The 22429-nt window shown below is 47.0% G+C and overlaps 1 long non-coding RNA gene across 1 annotated transcript in view; it reads right to left on the minus strand.

Moving 5' to 3' along the window:
* Positions 1-22429, minus strand: part of LOC308188793 — a 65669-nt gene that overhangs the window by 9688 nt on the left and 33552 nt on the right. Inside the window, exon 2 of the long non-coding RNA XR_013945771.1 lies at positions 20619-20734. This is a non-coding gene — a long non-coding RNA (uncharacterized lncRNA). The remainder of the gene's footprint in view (positions 1-20618; positions 20735-22429) is intronic.

Consider the following 22429-nt stretch of genomic DNA (forward strand, 5'->3'; position numbering starts at 1 on the left):
GGCTGTGTTTCCACCCCTGGGGCAGCCGATTCCAAGTATATTGGACTCCCCTCCAAGTGAAAGCAAACTGTGGCCTGCACTGTGCTGCTAGAGGGATGGAGAAAAATGCATTAGCGATATCAATTGTGGCATACCACTTGGCTGCCTTTGATTCCAGTTCATACTGGAGTTCTAGCATGTCCGGCACTGCAGCACTCAGTGGTGGCGTGACTTCGTTCAGGCCACGATAGTCCACTGTTAGTCTCCACTCACCATTAGACTTTCGCACTGGCCATATGGGACTATTAAAAGGTGAATGAGTCTTGCTGATCACTCCTTGGCTCTCCAGTTGACGAATTAGCTTATGGATGGGACTTAGGGAGTCTCGGTTGGTGCGATATTGCCGCCGGTGCACAGTTGTGGTAGCGATCGGCACTTGCTGTTCTTCAACCCTCAGCAACCCCACAACAGAAGGGTCCTCTGAGAGACCAGGCAAGGTAGACAACTGTTTAATGTCCTCTGTCTCCAAAGCAGCTATGCCAAAAGCCCAGCGGAACCCTTTTGGGTCCTTGAAATATCCTCTTCTAAGATAGTCTATGCCAAGGATGCACGGAGCATCTGGGCCAGTCACAATACGGTGCTTTTGCCACTCATTACCGGTTAGACTCACTTCAGCCTCCAATACAGTTAACTGCTGGGATCCCCCCGTCACACCATAAATACAGATGGGCTCTGGCCCTTTATAGCTTGATGGCATTAGAGTACATTGTGCACCGGTGTCTACCAAAGCCTTATACTTCTGTGCGTCTGACGTGCCAGGCCATCGAATCCACACAGTCCAATAAACTCGACTGTCCCTTTCCTCCCCCTGGCTGGAGGCAGGGCCCCTCTAGTCCTGGTCAGAATCTTCATTTCTGTGTTTAAAGGACTGCCTGCTGGAAGTTGGAGCAGCAAACCTTTCAGAGAACTCCTTTTTCCCAATTGTTTTCCTTTGCAATTCACGTACCCGTGCCTCTAGGGTCGCAGTAGATTTTCCATCCCATTTTCTCATGTCCTCTCCATGGTCACGTAGGTAAAACCACAGGGTGGCGCGGTGTGTGTGCCCACCATATTGTCTTCCTTGCATAGATGAACGTTTACCCCTAATAGCTGAGACACTGGTTTGTACAGGTGGGGAGGAAAATAAACTCTCTTTAAGTTGGTGGATCTCTTCAGAAAGTTTCTCCAAGGTATTCTCTTTTAGCTGGTGAACACTAGTTCGTTCAGGTGAAGGGGAAGATAATCTTTCTTCAAGTTGGTGGATCTTTTCAGAAAGTTTCTCCAAAGCATTCTCTTTTAGCTGGTGGACACTGGTTCGTCCAGGTGAAGGGGAAGATAATCTTTCTTCAAGTTGGTGGATCTTTTCAGAAAGTTTCTCTAAAGCATTCTCTTTTAGCTGGTGGACACTGGTTCGTTCAGGTGGAGGGGAAGATAAATTCTCTTTAAGTTGGTGGACCTCTTCAGAGAGTTTCTCCACAGCTGAGACACAGGCCTTTAGGGAAGAGGAGAGATTTCCTTCGTACTGCCGGAGTATTTTAGTCACTTCATTCACTGTGGGATTCTCCTCCGTTTTCCAGGTTAGTATTGCCAATGAGTTGGCATATGATGATGGGGCACTCCGTACAAACTTCCGCCACATGGGTGGTGTACACTGGACTGCATCTGGATCTGTGGATGTTTGTGCGTCATCTAGGTCCTTATAAATTACTTCCCGTACGGCCAATTCCCTCAGGTACTGAATTCCCTTCTCCATGGTGGTCCATTTGCTTGGTAAACATACAAGTTCTTCCTTGAAGAGATACCTTTCCTTCACAGCTGACAGGAGACGCCTCCAGAGGCTGCGAGATTGTGCTCCATCTCCAATTGCTTTGTCAATGCATGCGTCCCTAGCAAGGGATCCCAGCCGCCTGGCTTCCTTGCCCTCCAATTCCACATAATTGGCTCCCGTGTCCCAGCACCGGAGCAGCCAGGTGACAAGCTGCTCGCCTATACAGCGACCAAAATCTTTTCGCACATCTCGTAGCTCACGCTGGTATAGAGTCCGGGTAATTACTGTTGATTTTCCGACATCCTCATCCTCATCTTCAGTCTCCTGCACCTTTGATGGCTGGTATGGAGTCCGGGTAGTTACTGTTGATTTTTCGCCATCCTCATCCTCATCTTCAGTCTCCTGCACCTTTGATGGCCCAGCCTCGTCTTCACTTCGCCCAGACTTAGCAGAAGACTGTCTGCGTTTTAAACGACCTGAGCCTCTATACCATTTTTTCACCTTGTCTACAGGGGCAACTTGCACTGCTACAGCTCGTTTCTCTGACCCAGCCACAGGGTCTGCCACAGGGGTTGGAATACCCTCTGCGGGGTCAACTTGCACTGCTACAGCTCGTTTCTCTGACCCAGACACAGGGTCTGCCACAGGGCTTGGAATACACTCTGCGGGGTCAACTTGCACTGCTACAGCTCGTTTCTCTGACCCAGACACAGGGTCTGCCACAGGGGTTGGGATACCCTCTGCGGGGTCAACTTGCACTGCTACAGCTCGTTTCTCTGACCCAGCCACAGGAGTGGGAGCAGCTGCACGAGCTGGGGCAGCTGCAGGAGCTGGGGCAGCTGCAGGAGCTGGAGCGGCTGCAGGGGCTGGAGCTGGAGCGGCTGCAGGAGCTGGAGCTGGAGCGGCTGCAGGAGCCGGAACGGCTGCAGGAGCTGGAGCTGGAGCAGCTGCAGGAGCTGGAGCGGCTGCAGGAGCTGGAGCTGGAGTAGCTGCAGGAGCTGGAGCTGGAGCGGCTGCAGGAGCTGGAGCTGGAGTAGCTGCAGGAGCTGGAGCTGGAGCGGCTGCAGGAGCTGGAGCGGCTGCAGGAGCTGGAACTGGAACGGCTGCAGGAGCTGGAGCTGGAGTAGCTGCAGGAGCTGGAACTGGAGCGGCTGCAGGAGCTGGAGCGGCTGCAGGAGCTGGAGCTGGAGTAGCTGCAGGAGCTGGAACTGGAGCGGCTGCAGGAGCTGGAGCTGGAGCTGGAGCGGCTGCAGGAGCTGGAGCTGGAGTAGCTGCAGGAGCTGGAACTAGAGCGGCTGCAGGAGCTGGAGCGGCTGCAGGAGCTGGAGCTGGAGTAGCTGCAGGAGCTGGAACTGGAGCGGCTGCAGGAGCTGCAGTTGGAGTAGCTGCAGGAGCTGGAACTGGAGCGGCTGCAGGAGCTGCAGCTGGAGTAGCTGCAGGAGCTGGAACTGGAGCGGCTGCAGGAGCTGCAGCTGGAGTAGCTGCAGGAGCTGGAACTGGAGCGGCTGCAGGAGCTGGAGCTAGGTTGCTAATAACATCAATTGCAGCTCGATAGGCACAAGCCAGACCCCAGCACGCTACAGTGATTTGTGTCACTTTGGAACTGCCAGAGTCATGACACCTTTTTTTCAAGCATTCTGCCAGCTTTTTAGGATTTTGCAGTTGTTCAGGGGTGAATGTCCAAAACACTGGAGGTGACCACTGCTCTAGAAACCTGCCCATATCCTCCCACACTCCCTGCCACTCGCAACTATCCCGCCTCAAGACAGATCTCCGGATGAGATTCCTAAGTAGTTGTTTAACCCTCCACAAAATCTGAAGCGCATTCAGGAGACATAACAACAAGAGCAGGCTGGTCTGAGTATCCCAAGGATATTCAACATCTCGGAGAACCACCGTAACTAACTCGGGGGATAAGAGGGTGGTGGTGAAGGAGAAAGGGAGAGTGAACAGGTAGGGAAACATGTCTTCCCCTGTCCCCTTCACAGATTGGCTCCCTAACGAAAACAGGCAATAGGTGTAATTGCTAATAGTTTCCGAGATATGGGTTCCAAAGTATAGAGTCGACGTCAGTGCTGAGTACAAATACCAGGTTAAAGTCGTGACCAGATATTTCATCATTTCATAAGCCATTGTTACACCGCACAGTACCATAACAATCTTAAACCAGGGCCCGGAAAGGATAAACAGTGCAACAGGGAGCACATACAGAAAGTAACGCACCATAAAACTCAATTTGGAATACAGGTACAGCAGACTGGAGATTATGGCAATCAACATCGTGACTAGCAACTATTAAGCAGGTCCAATACTTATACCAATTTTAGTTTAACACACTCTGGTCAGATTTGTCGATATCTCAACCCTTCGGGCCCCACGTTGGGCGCCAAAAAGACTGTTGTGGTTTAACCCGGCTGGCAGCTAAACACCACACAGCCGTTCGCTCACCCTCCCCCCTCCCTCTCTGGGATGGGGGGAGAGAAACGGGAAAGTGAAGCCTGTGAGTTGAGATAAAGACAGTTTATTAAGACAGGAAAATAATAATAACAATAATAATAATAATAGTGATAATGGTAATAGTATTAACAATAATAATGTGTAAGAAAACAAGTGATGCACAATGCAATTGCTCACCACCCGCTGACCGATGCCCAGCCTATTCCCGAGCAGCCGGCCCCCCCACCCCGGCCAGCCACCCCTATATATTGTTTAGCATGACGTCAGATGGTATGGAATACCCCTTTGGCCAGTTTGGGTCAGCTGTCCTGGGTCTGTCCCCTCCCAGCTCCTGCTGCACCCCCAGCCTGCTCGCTGGCAGGACAGAGCGAGAAGCCGAAAAGTCCTTGGCCTGGTGTAAACACTGCTCTGCAACAATTAAAACATCAGCATGTTATCAGCGCTCTTCTCATCCTAATCCAAAACATAGCACCCTACCAGCTACTATGAGCTACTTAACTCTGTCCTAACTGGAACCAGGACATGTTGTTGTTTTTTCTTCTGCTAATTTAACAAAGTTCACTCACTTCATAGAAAATGTCTTGTTGCTTTTGTTTTTTCTTCTGCTAGTTTAAAAAAGTTCACCCCTGCATTCATGCACATGGACAGTGCTGATATTGTGAACATTACAAGAAAAAGCATGTGAATAACACCAGTAGATGCCTGAATTATCCTGATTTTTTGCACAAAAAAAGGCATTGATATGTTGCTATTTAAGTCCAAATGAAAAAAAAAAAGTCACAAAAGTAAATAAATTCTAACAAAACTCTGCTTTGGCAAATGTCTTTCTGTATGGGGAATTCAAAATCTCATAATCCTCATCACTGACAATATGACACTGACTGTGTTAATTGAATGGCTTTACCTTTTATAAATGCCACCCAAATTATCAACATTGATTTGAATGTGACATAATTTTCTTGCAAATGCCGTTAAGTTTTGATGCTCCTGGTGAGCAGCTCTGCTTTGGTTATTAGACATAGTAACTCTTCTTTTAAGCAAGGAACCTCAGATATTTGCCTTGACTCCTATGTGCAGGTTGCAAAACTAGATATAAAATAGATAATTTAACTTGTTTGTGTTAATGATCTGACGTGTCTTCCTGAAGTTAGCTATTTAAGCACAACACTTGAGTTACAGCTATATAATCATCAATATCTTTAATGACACATTGGGGGTGATGCTGTCAAACAGGATAAGTATGCTCCTGATCTTTCAAAGTCTTTCAAAGGGATCACACAGCCCCTGTTATAAAGCACCCTTCATTCATCACTAAATTCCACTAAACCCTCTCTCTTTGACATCTCTTCTTATCAGACAAACAGCCTGCTCTTTAAAAAGTTTGCAACTCACCTGTGGTTTCCTGGAAGACAAATATTTCTGTCTCCTAGCTGATAACTTCTAAAAGGGTCACTATGATAGATCCCCACATGATACCCCCAGAAGAGGTTAAGGCTGAATCTGCAAAGGAACTAAAGTACCTCAAAGGTTTAATATTAGGTGATAACGTAGAGGTGTATGGGACTTCTTCATGTATACAGAATGTATACCTACAGAATTCGGATGTCTCTTGCTCTAGGCAGCAGCTGAGAGAGCAAGCTGAGGATCCATATTTTAATTCAGTCACTTAAATTTCACTTTAGGTAGCTAAGTTCTTTTATGGCTGTGGCTCTGGTTGACTAATTACACAAGACAGAGGAAGGAAGTATTACCCTCGTTTTACAAACGAGGAATTCAAGTACAGAGAGATTAAATGTTTTGCCTAAGGAAATGTATGAAACTTGAGGCAGAATCAGGAAGGCCCGCTGGAGCTGTGCTTCAGATCAAGATCTCCTTAGCCTCTGATCCCTGTGTCTTAACAAAAAAGCCCTTCTTCTCCACTTCTCTCAGCTATGTCAGCTCACAAATGCTGCTGAACTGGACGTTTTTGAGACTGTAACTGTTTACTTCCTACTTTCCCTATGCACTTTCCGGTGAAGTGATTAATCCTTCTCTTTTACATAGGTTTTTGTACCATGACAATCCCCCCGCCCCCTGTTCGCCAGTGCCATCCAGAAAAGCACCTAGCAACACAGCTCACATTTGTCACTGGCTGTTTGTATCTTCACTTTCCCTCCAGAGAAGGACTGTTGTTTTCATATGATTTTTGCAAACGCACATTTTGCCAGGTATTTGTGTTAGAGGAGACAGGCAAAGGTGAAAGCACATCCTGCACTGCCTGCTTTGGCCATGAGGTTAGTGAAGGCCTGTGGTTTCCCAGCGGGTTTGTTCCAGGCAGCGCTGACTCAAGCCTTCACAGAGTACATGTAACATCTAATTTTGCTCTGCTGGGGAAGTGGCGTCAGAGCCAGGCTTCTCCTGCTACGGGAAGGGAAGGCAAGAGAAGCAGAGATGGGAAGCTGACCAAGGCAGGCCACAGAGGGCTGGCATGGCTTGCCCTGCCGCTGCCAGGCGAGGGCAAGGAGAGAACAACCACTGCTGGTTTTGGCCTCACCCCTCTGGCATTAACTCGTTTCCCATGGGTCTGGTACGGGGGGAACAGGCAGCGTGGCCACAGTCGGTTTGCTGCCGATAGAAACCTGCCTCCCTGGGCAAAGGCCAGGTTTGCTCTCCTCCCAGCCACACTGGCTCCAGCCTCTGCCTGGCCTCACAGTATCCCAGAGGCAAGCTTCCTCCCCACTGGAGACAGCTCCTTGGAGAAAGAAGATAAGTCATTGCCCACTGCCTTCAGCACCGAGATGCCAGCAGACTACTGAGGGCCTGTGTCAGGGACCATCCGGCCGAGACCTTAGGTTGGATTTAAAATCACCAAAGCAGCCAGGGCAGAGAGCTGAGGTGAAGGCCTGATATGCTTGAGGTCGCCTGTGCTGCTAAGGAGATACGCTGTAGTGTTTGCTGCTGGTTCTTGTTTCCAAGGTGTATCACATTGCTGCTGCCCAGCCAAGAAACAAGGAAGACATAAATGACTGAGGGTAGGTCACCACCTGCCAGATGGCAGGCTCTCCCAGTCAAGCTGAGATGAAAGAAAATATTACTGACAGGAACTGGTGTCTGCAGAGCAGTGGAAAAGCTGACAAGCATGCTGGTCACTTTCCGTGTGTCAGGAGCAGAGGCACTGCTGTCACCGAGGAAGGACACAGGGTGTCTGCCACTGCACTGGGCACAGGGTGGGCCTGATGGGGAGGTGCGCCCCAGGGCTCCTGCCAAACACTCGCTGGAAGACTTGATGGCAGAATGTCTGCAGGTGAATGAACCTCAGCAGCAGCCATAGGCTTGTAGGATTTACAGGCTCACCAGGGAATCCAGGATCCACTGGACCCAGGTGGCTCCTCTGGTTTTTAGGTGACAAAGTCCAGAAAACATATTTAGGTAGGGCTGAGAATCCGGACTCTTGGGCAAACCACCATGTGTAGTTCCTTACAAGCCCACCAACCATTCAACCAAAGTTTGGTCAAACTTGGTTTCCTTTCATAGAACATCTCAGGTTTAGTTAAAGGGTGATTTCTAATTAAATACAACTTTATTTTTAAATTGTCCATCCATCTCTGTCTTGACAGGACCACTTCTATGAAGCCAGCTTAAGCAGCCCTGAAGCTGGCTTTTGCTATCTTCTTTGTAAATACTGAGCTACAAGACTGGGTGCCAGCTGGCCAGAAATGAGGTCTACAAGGTAGATTTCCTCATCACTGAACTAACAGATGGCCAGAGAGAGGAGGGCCCTCTGTTCACATATCACATTGGCAGCTGCAGTCAGGAGTGGCACCAGCTGTTGAGCATTTTCTTTCACAGGCTGAGGAAGGGCAGAGGCCACTTCTCAGGGTTCAGGTTGCAGCGCTTTGAGAGTGTCTGTTACTTCCTCATCTCCTGATGAGACGAACTAAAGTACTGGATTCAGGGAATATAGAATCATAGAATATCCCGAGTTGGAAGGGACCCATAAGGATCATCAAGTCCAACTCCTGGCACCGCACAGGTCTGCACAAAAGTTTAGACCATGTGACCAAGTGCACAGTCCAATCTCTTCTTAAATTCAGACGGGCTTGGTGCAGTGACTACTTCACTGGGGAGCCTGTTCCAGTGTGCGACCACCCTCTCGGTGAAGAACCTCTTCCCGATGTCCAGCTTAAACTTCCCGTGCCTCAGCTTAACACCGTTCCCACGGGTCTTGTCACTGGTGATAACAGAGAATAGGTCACCTGCCTTTCCACTTCCCCTCGCGAGGAAGTTGTAGACTACGATGAGGTCCCCCCTCAGCCTCCTCTTCTCCAGGCTGAACAGGCCCAGTGCCCTCAGCCACTCCTCATACGTCTTCCCCTCTAGGCCCTTCACCATCTTCATCGCCCTCCTCTGGACACTCTCCAACAGTTTAATGTCCTTTTTGTACTGTGGTGCCCAGAACTGCACACAGTACTCGAGGTGAGGCTGCACCAGCGCAGAGTAGAGCGGGACAATCACTTCCTTCGACCGACTAGCAATGCCGTGCTTGATGCATCCCAGGATACTGTTGGCCCTCCTGGCTGCCAGGGCACACTGCTGGCTCACATTCAATTGCTGTCAACCACAACCCCCAGATCCCTCTCTGCGGGGCTGCTCTCCAGCATCTCGTTGCCCAGTCTGTACGTATAGCCAGGGTTGCCCCGTCCCAGGTGCAGGACCCGGCACTTGCTTTTGTTAAACTTCATGTGGTTGGTGATCGCCCAGCTCTCCAATCTGTCCAGATCTCTCTGCAAGGCCTTTCCACCCTCATTTGAGTCCACAACTCCTCCAAGTTTGGTGTCGTCGGTAAATTTGCTCAGAACACCTTCTAGTCCTACATCCAAATCATTTACAAAAACATTGAAGAGGACTGGCCCTAAAATGGAGCCTTGAGGGACCCCAGTAGTGACCATCCGCCAGCCAGATGTGGCCCCATTTACTACAACCCTTTGATCCCTGCCCGTCAGCCAATTGCTCACCCATCGTATGATGGTTTTGTTTAGCTCTATGCTGGACATTTTGTCCAGTAGGATCCTATGGGAAACCGTGTCAAAAGTCCAAAAAATCACATCAGCTGGTTTCCCTTGATCGACTAGATGGGTGATCTTATCATAAAAGGAAATCAAATTTGTTAGGCAGGACCTACCCCTCATGAACCCATGCTGGCTGGGACCAATGACTGCATTGTCCCCCAGGTGCGCTTCAATAACTTCAAGGATCATCCTCTCCATAATTTTACCAGGCACTGACGTGAGACTGACAGGCCTGTAATTGCTAGGGTCTTCTTTCTTACCCTTCTTGAAAACTGGGACAACATTTGCCAGCTTCCAGTCCAATGGGACCTCTCCAGATTCCCAAGATCGTTGAAAAATAATTGAGAGAAGTTCCGCGATGACGTCAGCCAGCTCTTTAAGCACCCTGGGAGGGACCCCATCTGGACCCATGGCTTGTATGGATCCAGGTGGAGCAGCAATTCCCGCACACGTTCAGGGTCGGTTGGGAGTTTGTCATTCCCACCATCATGGTCCTCCAGCTCAGGGTACCCTGGGTCCTGAAGCCCATCATCAGTGTTGAAGACAGAGGCGAAGAAGGCATTAAACGTCTCTGCTTTGCCTATGTCATTGTCTGTGAGGAGACCCTCCCCATCTAGTAGCAGACCTATGTTTTCTTTGGTTCTCCTTTTTCTGATCACGTATCTAAAAAAAAACTTTTTTATTGTCTCCCACAGACATGGCCAGCTTCAACTCTAGTTGGGCTGTGGCCACACGAATTTTCTCCCTACAAACATGAACAGCATCCCTGTATTCCTTCCTCGTCTCCTGACCCTCCTTCCAGCAGCCGTACACTTTTTTTTTTCACCTAAGCTCCAGCAGAAGATCCCTGGTCAGCCAGGCCAGCCTTCTGCCCCGCTTGCCTGACTTCCAATATTTTGGAATTGCCTGATCTTGTGCTTTTAGGAGGCACTGCTTAAAGATTGACCAGCACTGATGGACGCCTATGCCTTCAAAAGCAGTTTCCCAGGGGACCTTGCTGACTAGTTCTCTGAGCAGCCTGAAGTCTGCTTTCCCCATATCCAGGGCTGAAGTTTTGGTGACAGCTTTCCTTCTGTCACCATAAATTCTAAACTCAACCACTTCATGGTCACTATGGCCGAGGCGGCCGCCAATTGCCACGTCTCCCACAAGACCCTCTCTGTTCTCCAGCAACAGATCTAGGAGGGCACCTTTCCTAGTTGGGTCTCTTAGCACCTGCACCAAGAAGTTATCATCTAGGTGCTTTATGAACCTCCTGGACTTGCTCGTGTCAGCCGTGTGGTGATCCCAGTTGACATCTGGCAAGTTGAAATCCCCCATTAGGACAAGGGGAGTTGATCTCGAGGCATCTCTTAGTTCTGCAAAGAATAATTCATCGGCATTGTCATCCTGGCCAGGTAGTCTGTAATAGACTCCCACGACGACATCCCCTTTATTTGTTTGTCCCTTAATCCTTACCCAGAGCCTCTCAACTCTGCCATCACCAACTTGAAGTTCCACACAGTCCAGCCCATGCTTCACATACATCGCCACCCCACCACCTCGCCTACCCTGCCTGTTCCTCTTGAAGAGCCTGTAACCATCTATTGCAACACAACAGCCACAGGACTCATCCCACCAGGTTTCACTTATGCCGATGATGTCGCAGCTGTGGGACTGGGCCAAGACTTCTAGCTCATCCATTTTATTCCTCATACTGTGTGCGTTTGTGTAGAAGCACTTCAAATGCGCCTCCCTACACGCAGCACCTTGTGTAGCCGACCGAAAGGCCTCACTAGCACACAGTCCCTCTGATTCTAGTGCACCATCCCTTAGCTCATTAACGGCGTGCCTGGTTTTATCTCCTTCCCCCTTCAACTGTAGTTTAAAGCCCTATCTATCAGCCCTGCCAATTCCTGAGTAAAAATCCTCACCCCTCTCTGAGAGAGGCACATCCCATCTGGTGCCATCAGGCCCGGTGTTGCGTAGACCTTCCTGTGATCGAAAAACCCGAAATTCTGCCGGTTGCACCAGTCCCGAAGCCACGTGTTAATGTGATGAGTCTGTTTGTCAGCATCGATCCCCCTATCGGAAGGACAGAGGTAAACACAACCTGTGCCCCTGATCCTTTAACTAGTTGCCCCAAAGCCCTAAAGTCCCTTTTGATCGCTCTCGGACTTCTCATTGCTATCTCGTCATTACCAGCCTTAAAGACCAGTAGCGGGTAGTAGTCGGTGGGCCGTACCAGGCGCTTGACTTTCTTAGCTAAGTCTCTCACCCGAGCCCCAGGGAGGCAACAGACTTCCCTGTGGGTTGGGTCCGGTCAGCATATTGGGCCCTCTGTCCCTTTCAAAAGGGAGTCCTCCATGACAATAACCCTTATTCCTTTTTTGACAGTTGATGTAGCAATGCGGGTGATAGGTTGCCTTGCCTTAGGCATCCTCTCCAACTGGGATGGGCTTTCGTCTACTTCGTTGTTCTGACTGTCATGTTCTAGACCCTCATACCTGTTATATAAGGGTAGATGGGAAGGTGAGGTGGGCAGGGACAGGGCTCGCCTACCACCCCGAACAGGAACCTGCCTCCATTCCCCCCCTTGGCCTAGGTCTCCTACTGCCTGGCGGGATGAGTGAACTTTTGTCTTCTGCGTAGCAGGAGACATTTATGCTATGACAGACTCGTGAGTCTGTCTCAGATAGGATAGAGTACACCTCCACCAGTCAATTTCCCTCTCTGACTCCCTGATGCTCCTGAGCCTGCTCACCTCCTCCCGAATCTCCGGTACCTGCCTGAGCAGCTCTTCAATCTGGGCACACCTCCCACAGGCATACCCCTCGCTGCTGCTGTCGGATACCAGCAGAAGACTCGGGCACATCCTGCAGCCCAAGACCTGGATGGCTGCGTGTTTCCCCAAGCCCTCCGTCTGAGTGGCCACATCGGTGAGTGGCCACATCGGTGACTGTTGCTGGGGAGGCCGCAAGAGATGCAGAGGCCACGGTTTTCTGCCTGGTTGATACCATGGCCAGGTTCCTCGCAGGCAGGTTACAAGTACCGAACGGAAAGACCGCCGCAAAAGAGCCGTGAGGGACCCTGCCTGCTCGCCCTGCCTGCGCGCACTGCCACCCTGACTGCCGCGCCCCGCCTTCCTGACGCGCCGCGCCGTGCCATGGTCGCCCGCACTCCCTAGGGGCTGCTTTTGAAGGGCCGGGGAGGGGGCGCTGCTGGCTCCTCCTATGCCTCGTCCGCCTCCCTCGCGAAGGCTGCCGGGCCCTGGCGGTTCCCTCGGCTGCTTCGAGTGGCCTCGATGCCGAAAAAAAAGCGCTGCCTGTCTCGATCCGCCGCTCCGCTGCAGAGCGCATCTGCACCAGAGCCGATCGCCTCAGCAACTGGGTGGGCTGCTTGTTGGTAGCCCCCCTCGTCGGTGGGATGAAGAAGGTTTACACCATTTGGAAAGCCCCTTGAATATGCATGATCTCTTTTGGCAAAGTAGAACTGTCCCCTTGGTTTGTCTAGCATTCAGCTTGATTAAATACCACGGTCATCCAAGTCTGATGAAGTATTTTCTCAAGGTGTACTGCAAACTGGGGAAGGATTCAAAATTTTATTAGAGGCTGACAAGGAGTCTCTCTTGGATGTCTAGGCTTATTCTTTCACATCCAAGATAATATTTTCCTTCCTGCCCTCCTGGTTCTCTTCTTGAAATGTGAATTCTGACAGCCCTTCAAGGTAAACATGGCAGATGTGTGCAATGCCGAGATACATGGGTGACAAAGGTGACCCTAAATTTTCCTTACTGTTTTACTTCTATATAGGAACTGATGTTTTCCAAATGCCTGTAACCAAGTCAAAAATGGTAACACGCATAGGTCTAACTTATTCCACAATTCAAACAGGTCAAATAAAACTAGGCAGACTGCTTTTGTCTGAACTGAAGCAAAGGTCTGCAGTATTAATACTGTGATATCATACTTTCTTTCTGCTTGTTAGGAAAATAGAATGCCAGCATTTCTGCCACAGATAAATCTGTGCAGGTGTTCTTCCTAATATGAATTCCGTCAAAGCTTTGTACGGAAAATGTGCTGTCTTGATGACATGATTTTGAAAAAAGAAATGTTTTCAGAGGCAGCACTTTTTTAATTAAAAGAAGTCCACATGACAAACTTGTCCATTGTTCCTCCCCCAGTCGAACACTCAAGCTGGTGCTTGAAGGATTCAGTAGGTGATAATGAGCCTGAACTTGATCCCACTCTAACCAGCAGTGAGCCTGATGCTGACATAAGCTGTATGTCAGGAATGCTTCTGCAGACCGTCATTGTGAAGTAATGGGCTCCTTAGAAGGCTGTGACTCTGGGGAGACACTGTGGCAAGGGCACTTTTATGTGGAAAACCCCTTATTCTTAGAGAAAGAAAATAGATAATTAAAAAAAAAAAAAAAAGGACATAGTTAATTTTTCATTTCTTCTTTCACTATCATAATTTGCAAAATGTAACTAAATTCTAACCTGGAGAGTCCTGGAAGATCCTAATGATTCAGAAACTCGCAGATCTGTTAGCATTGCAGAAATCTATACTATAGGCACTTGCTTCTCCTCTCCTCTTTATTCCTGTCACCTCTGCCATTGGAATCAGATACTCTCCAAATTGAAAACAGGTATCTGATCCAGAAGAGTGCATTTCCCATTAAATGCAATGAATCCTGATGCAGCCTGATTGGATACAAATGAACTGCAGAAAAGGAAAGAAAATGGCCAGTTTGCAATGTAGGTGCAGTCTCTTAATTTGTCTAACTGAAGATCCAGGGAAAAAAAAGGCCAATCAACTGCTATTACTGCAAACACTCAACAAACCTAAATACCTTCCTGTCTCTCCATCATTAGATGTTAGGAATCTTACAGAATCAGTTCTTTACTGGAACTATTGATTTAATAAGGACTGGTAACTGTTTAGAACTGATTTTTTGTTTGTTTGTTTTCCTTTTGAAGAACATTTCTGCCCTGTATTGCAGGCTTGACCCAGTTACCACTGACAGTGGTAAGTCATCTTTAGCTGTGCTGAAAACAAGAGATATGCTTGTGCCCAAGAGAGATATATGTGAGTTGAATCAGTCCCCATGAGTGGGAAAGCAGGCCATGGAAAATCTATTGCTTTAATTGCCTTCTAAAAGATTGACATGGTCTAATTTGCTTATGGTTAAACACCATCATTTATGAAGAACAGGATGATTACCTTGCACATTCAGCACCAATTACAAATACACACACACATCCCCCCCAGTATTCTTTTTCTTAATTCTGTTTGAAACAACAGCAGCAATCTCCATCCCTCAGAACATCCCTGTGCTTTAATATATGTATTATTGCTTCATATATATATATATGTATATATATATAAAAGTTAAACCAATTCTTGGACAAATATCTATTTCTTTCGACATATACATTCCATATTTCAATATGGACCTATTCCATATTTCAAAATGCAGCACTAAACCTCTGGCCATCACAGCAATTTACTATTTCTTAGTAGTTGGAATATTTCACATCCCTGTTAAATATCCCTGTGCCCTTTGTTAAGTTTGCTGTCTATTAAATTGCATGTTTAGCTTTGGAGCTTATGTTGCTGCACCCCTGCTGCTTTAGCTCCTTATCTCCATAGGATTTGCTGTAGCACACACAGTCAGTGGATGAATTTCCACATATTTGCAGTGTGGAGCCTTGACTTTTACTGCTTGCATGTAAATGAAAAAAAAAAAAGTCATTTCCTTTCATGATCAGCAATTCATCATCACTAAAGCACTGGGAGGAAAATAGTTATCAACTTCCCATTTTAGGTTATATCTTCAAAGCAAACCTTTGATTTGAATGCCAAACTCTGAATGCTGGGAAAAAGGGAGGGAATGGGAAGGGGCATTAGGGGAAGGAAGCAGGAGGGACTGGACCATCACCTTGTGGTGGTGACAGCACCCACCATCACAAAGAGAAAAACAGCTTGTTATGGTACCAGAGCAGCCACTGGTTTGTCTCTTGCCTTGTTTATGCTTATTCAGGAATTAAGGGTGCCATTGCAGAAGCCCATATGCAAGGCCATTCTTACAGTCAAAACTTACTCCAATTCTTGTGGAAACAATCTGTCTCTAGGATATGGAATAGTCACCTAATAATTAAGTGAAAATGCCTACATTTTCATAGATTGTTGGAAGACTGAATGTTGTACTCTCTTGCTTGCTTTTTTTCACTCCAAGCACTTAAATTCAGCATCCATTCATGGAGGTACATTTCTGACAAATTACAATTAAAACCATAGATAGTCTGTGTCATAAACAGCCCATTTTATTGCTACATGTTTTTACAGTAAGGTAGAGAATTTAATTCCCTGCAGAGCTTGTTGAAAGGCTTTAAGTGCCTGCCTGAACCCAGATCCATCTTTTAGGAACCTGCTTTTCTGCTTGTAATAGAGCAGTCCCTCTTGAGCTCCTTCTTCCCTTTCCCCTGCCCCCTTCTGTTTTTCCTTTCTCACTCTCTCCTTCTAAAATTTTATTATGCCATAGCTAGCATAGTCAAAGGATATTTGCAGAACCGATACCCTGGTACCTTAGCACTGCATTGATTATGGTTGGAAATAATTGCAGGAAGCAACTCATAATTCCTACCCCTTGTCCTTTATGCAGTGTAAGCACTTTTTTTTTTTTTTTGGCTGAATGAAAAGAGGATGTTCTGTATACAAGCTATTTCCAGGCCTTGAAAATGTTCTATATAGGCACCTTTGAGGACTTTCTTTGGCCTATTTTTGTGTCACTCTCCTACAACTATCATATATCAAAAGCCATGTTATTCCTTCATTCAAGTCCATTGTACTACAGAAAATGCTGCTTAATCCATTTCCTCTGAAGGGGGGAAGTGGGCTGTTGATTTTTCAGATGTGCACACTATTCTCACGCATTAGGGTATTCAGTGAAAATTCCTGTTGAAATACCATTAATATACATGCACTGGAAACACCTCCGCAGAATTCTCCTAGGCTTTTAAGGAGAGCAGGGAGAGCTTGACTCCAACGAGCATTTTGTCATGAGTTTCCGTCAGAGCGCGGCTCAGCGCCAGGTTACATCTTGCCTCATTGTTTATTTCACAGTAAACAGATATGCCTAGCGAGACACTGGCAATATTTAAACTTTAAAACGCAGGCCGCCCCAAACCTCAGGCTGCCTGTTAGGCCCCTCGCTCATTCCCGCACCGTGCCATCTCTGGCCGAGCAGCGCCTCGTGCTTTCCTCTCTCCGCAGAATGTTGGTTTTGGCAGCAGGGAGGTCGGGGTAATCCAGGGGCCAGGCTGCGGTTCCTGCCCGGCTGTATGGCCGGCAGTGCCGTGTTTGCAGCCCACTGCTGCTGCGCTCCGCCGAGGGAGAGCTGGCTCCATGGGCCCCTGGCTCCCTTCCACCTGCCGCCGCTGCCGCTGGGATGCAGAGAAAAGCAAGAGCTCCCCCTGCACGCTGTCGTGCCACCCGTCCCCGCCTCTCTGGCCCCTCCCGACACCCGTTTTTTAATTTTTGAACGGGAAGCACTGCATATGTAAGGGCGATGACAAGCCTGAACTGGTGTCAATAGGGCCAAGAAGTATGTATCTGCCATCCGCAAACAGGAGGAAAAGAAGGAAGAATTACTGTTTTGCTAGGGCCATTTAGAATTAGTGGGGTCATTAAAAGCTTTTATTCAAATAAATAAATTCATAAAATTGCCTTGAACTCAATAGTGCAGGATGTCTAATCAATAGTAATTCATTTTCAGAATTGCCGTCTGTTACACAAGCCAGGAATTGCAAGCGGTAAATCATGACAAACACTGCATGCACAGACAGGATCCATTATATCACAGCAGGGGTCACGCTGGAATCACTTCATCTGTTTTTAAGGTTTGAAAGCCCAGGATGCAGCGGATTTTCAAACAGGCCCATCTGTGTGACATTTCTGGCCGCAGATCTCTAGTTTCCCCACCGACAGTGGTAACTAAATCTCTGTGATGTACTCCATGCCATGGGATGGATTATTTGCATTAGCAGTAATCTTCTGGTGACTCTGCAGGTGTCTGTAGCTGGCAGAACGAATTGCGAGGCTGCGCCTAAGCAACTTTGCTACTGAACATGATTGAAGTTTGAAAATGATTTTCAATAGATAGCTGAACTTTGGGGTCTGTAGCCTCTTCCCTGTGCTATAATCACTGCTTAACTTCATACACAAAAGGGGTAAGGTTGGAATAGGGCCACTGTTTCTACAGTTTCTCACTGAGCTTTCTAACAAAAACAGAAATGAAAAATGAAAACCCAAAGGCACTCCATTGCAGGTTTGCTATTGCCTGCTATTCACCTAAATGGAATTTTCTGACAGTAAATTCCAAGTCATTTAAAGTTCTGGTTTTAATTCTGTCCACAGATGATTGTGAGAAATTCACTTCTGTAGTCTGGAGACATTCCACCTGGAAAAAATTAGCTGTGGAAAATGATATTTCCATCTGTTAAAAAAGAGGAGGGAGTGGAGGGGGCAGGGCAGGGCAGGGCGGGGAATAAATGATGGTCTATGTAGATTAGGGCAAAAAACAGGAACTGAAGTTAGCCTTGTGTATTCATACTCAGACATAAATAAATATAAAGTACGTTGGGAAATCGTGCTAAGCCTCTGCTAGCTCTGTCTTCCTTTTTTTTTTAAAAAAAAAAAAAAAGTTATGTATTTATTTTTAACCTGCCCTCATCTTTTAAAGCCATAGTCAACTGCCCAAATGTAGATGAGACAGAAGCTTATGCTCATCCTTCTTTGTGACAATTTCAACCTATGTCCCAGGTAGCAGGGTCTATCTTTCTCCCTGTCTGTAAAGAAGTGAAGGGCCAGACCAGAGTAGGGTTTGTGGATCTATTCACAGAGAAAGGTTAAATAGTCTGGTTAGCCATGATGTTGAACTAGTGTCTGGTTACATTTCCTTTAGCAGCGGCTTCCACGGGAAAATTACAAGACCACAAATTTCTGCTTAGTATTTTAATTGTCTACATGAAAACACATTGTTGGGATCTACAGTGAGTTTTGTAATCAGCATATGTAGCTTTGTACTGAAAGACCAAAGTAACAGCGAGTCTAGTTCAAGCAAGACCATTTAACACAAAGTTATGTTCTGCTAATTCCAGTCAAGGGACATGGCTCTGCTTTCAAACCTTTGTGTACAGAACACAAATAATTTTTAAAAGTTATTTGGCTGCAGTGTCCCCTCATTTGTTTTTTATTTTTTATTTATGTTTTTTTGTTGTTGTTGTTAAATAAGACATAAGGTACAGCCAATACTGCTTATTACCTCTCTCTAAGTGTGGGATTACTGGCAGCTGACATAGAGTCTTTTGCCTTCCTTTCATCCCCATGTGCAGTAGCAGATGAGACAAGTGCTTGTGTCTCCTCATAATATATTTCTGTCCCCTTCAGTCAGGACTGTATTTGCTGTGGCCTCTTTTTCCTTTTTGGACCAATGTTTCAATTATTCTTTATCCTTCTTGTATCACAGAATCACTGAATGGCCGAGGTTGGAAGGGACCTCTGAAGATCATCTAGTCCAACCCCCTGTCCAGCAGGATCACCTAGAGCACATTGTGTAGGATGGCATCCAGGCAGGTTTTGAGTATCTCCAGAGAAGGAGACTCCACAGCCTCTCTGGGCAACCTGTTCCTGTGCTCTGTCGCCCTCACAGTAAAGAAATGCCCCCTCATATTCAGCCAGAACCTCCTGTGCTTCAGTTTGTGCCCGTTGCCTCTCGTCCTGTCACTGGGCACAACTGAAAAGAGACTGGCTCCACCCTCTCAATACGCTCCCCTCAGGTATTTATACACATTGATGAGGTCTCCCCTCAGTCTTCTCTTTTCCAGGCTAAACAGGCCCAGTTCTTCCAGCCTGTCCTCATACGACAGGTGCTCCAGTCCTCTCATCATCTTTGTAGCCCTCCTCTGGACTCACTCCAGTAGTTCCATATCCCTCTGGTACTGGGAATCCCAGAACTGGAGACAGTACTCCAGGTGTGGCCTCACCAGGGCTGAGTAGAGGGGGAGGATCACCTCCCTTGACCTGCTGGCAATACTCTTACAAATGCAGCCCAGGATACCATTGGCCTTCTTGGCCACAAGGCACATTGCTGACTCGTGGTCAGCCTGCTGTCCATCAGGACTCCCAGGTCCCTCTCTGCAGAGCTGCTCTCCAGCAGGACAGCCCCCAGCCTGTAGTGGTGCTTGGGGTTATTCCTCCCTAGGTGCAGGACCGTGCACTTCCCCTTGTTGAACTTCAAGAGGTTCCTCTTGGCCCAGCCCTCCAGCCTGCCAAGGTCCCTCTGAATGACAGCACAGCCCTCTAGGGTATCAGCCACTCCTCACAGCTTTGTGTCATCAGCAGACTTGCTGAGGGTGCACTCTGTTCCATCGAAGAACTTTGCACAAGTTCTTTTGCTATGGTTTTCTTGTGTTTTATGTCATGTTCTATTTACTGGCTTATGTTTTTCAGCTCTAAAGTACCAATTAATGAAGCTAGACAAAAATACTTGGATCTACCTAAGCCTATCTCTAAGTTTACCCATTTAAAAGCTTCATGGAGGACGCTGAGGCAGCACAGATGAAATATGACCTTGCTGAAGTGTGCACAGAGCATCACCTGTAGTGTAACTTTGGCAGACATGGACTCATACTGTAGTCTTTTCTCCAGAAAAAACTTCTACTAAATTTACTAACTTTCCTGAAAGAGGATTGAACTTCATGCCTCTAAAAGCATACCACAAACAATTTTGCTTTGCACTTATGTGAAGGAAGTGTAACTGCACTCCATTAACACTCATCAAATCAGACTCACAACAAGTAGGTATGCAGACATTAATTTCCCTGCCTGTGCCTGCCTATTCAGGAAAGCTTCTCTCATTCAGGAAGGATGCTGAAAACTCCTCTCAGATTTAAGCACATCTTTGGCCCTTACAGATGTGGAAACTAATGCACAAGAGGAAATCCTGACCCACAGAAGCTCTTTTAATATACCACTTCTAGTTTAAAAGACAATAAATGCAGCTTAATGTATGAGCCCGGGTTTGTAATAACCTTGTGCTATTGAGATGAGAATTTGTCCTATCCAGGCATCCTCTGGACTTGCATGAAGCACACGTTCAGGAATTTAGTGGTTTTGCTGCTTTTTGCTCTTAGCTGTACCCATTTCGTATGATCTAACAGTTCAACATTTTTGCCTAATATCAGATTTCAGAAAGAACTTGCAACTCTTCCCAACCAACTGAGAAATTAAACTCCAGTGTAGGATTTTCCAGCTGCTGGATAGGACTTTCCCATGGGACATACTTTAGCAAGGCCTGTGCCGAAGCATGTATCAGTCTGCAAAATGGGAGCTCTTCCTCTGAAGTGTTAGGGTTGTTCTAGTGCCTTGCCAAATCAGGGTGTTATTCCTCATTTTGGAGCTGTAAGGGGACAGAAAAGAAACGAGTTTAACAAGACTATGATCACAGCAATCAGGGGAAGATGTGTGCCATCAAGGAGGAAGGAAGGAATAAAGAAGCAGAAAAGGGGGAGAAAAGGGAGAAAGGGAACCAGAGAGACAAGCATGGATACTACAAATACTGAAGCTCAGCTGGCTTTCAAGTGGGACATAAGGACATAACAAGAACAGTATCTCTTTGGCCCAAGTTACTGAAGAAAGACCATAGAATCACAGAATCATAGAATCATACTGATTTCAAAGGGACCCACAAGGACCACTGAGTCCAAATCCTGGCTCCACACAGGACCACACAAAAATCACACCATATTTCTGAGAGTGTTGTCCAAATGTCTCTTGAATTTTGGCAGGCTTGGTGCCATGAGCGCTGCCCTGGGCAGCCTGTTCCAGTGCCCATCCACCCTCTCAGTGAAGAACCTTTTCCTAATATCCAACCTTAACCTCCCCTGTTGCAGCTCCATGCTGTCCCCTCTGGTCCTGTCATTGTCACCAGAGAGAAGAGTTACACACCTGCCCCTCCACCCCAACCTGGGAGGAATCTGGAGGCTGTCATGAGGTCTCTCCTCAGTCTCCTTTTCTCTAGGCTGAACAAACGAAGGGACTTCAGCTGCTCCTCCAGACCTTTCACATCTACATACATCTTTCTCTCTAGACCCTTCATCATCTTTGTAGCTCTCCTTTGGACACCCTCCAACAGTTTTATGCCCTTCCTATACTGTTGTACCCAAAACTATATGCAGTACTTGAGGTGAGGCCACCTCAGCACAAATTAGAGTGAGACAATCCTTTCCCTTGACCAGCTAGCAATGTTGTGCCCAATGCACTCAAGGACATGGTTGTGACTCTAAGTTTTTGCATCATCAGAGCATCATTAGGTGTTCCCCAATGATTTAGGTAGAAGTATTTTGTCTCTCACTTCTCCTACAGTACCATTGTCCTGAGCCTTGTAGCAAGCACCAAACAGGCTATACCACAGATAAAATGCATGAAATAGTAGTTTCACTTGTCTAACCCTGCACTGTAACCAAAGAACTAGGAGAGGATTGATTCACTTAATACTGCACTGATGAAATTACTGTATCAGACAGGGTAAATAAACCAAACAAATCTAAACCATTGTCATTATTTCTACTATAGCCAGACTAATGCCCTGGACATAAATACCTCTACACATTAACAAAACATGAGTAGCCATGTGAACTTAACGGTCCAAAACTACTTGGGCTTACAAAGACTTCATTTCCTGGAGTGCCATAAATACAAAGCTAGCTATGTTTTGAGTAGGAATGAGCAATAGCCCATGAACACCATGGTGTCTCAAGATATTTGGTGATTTACAAAGCTTATTGCTAGCAGAAGATAAAATATTTTTTTTCTCATGTAAAGAGAGGAAATGAATCAATTTGGAAGCTAGCAGTGCTCAGAATATCCAGTTCAGTAATCTGAGGTGGAAGGAGATCTAGACATGCTAAGTAAATCTCAACCTGGAAAGCTTTCAGAGAACCACTGTCTGTTACTTTGGAAACAGCAGGGCATTTTTGATGATAATAATAGCTGGGCATTCATTGTAATAGAACTATTGCCACATTGCTATAACATCCAGCAGTAATATAGCCACATGTTTTACTGGATCCTGAAATTATTGTCAAATTTTTCA

Source organism: Anser brachyrhynchus, assembly GCF_964034855.1.
Source record: "Anser brachyrhynchus genome assembly, chromosome: 2".
Lineage (NCBI taxonomy): Eukaryota > Metazoa > Chordata > Aves > Anseriformes > Anatidae > Anser > Anser brachyrhynchus.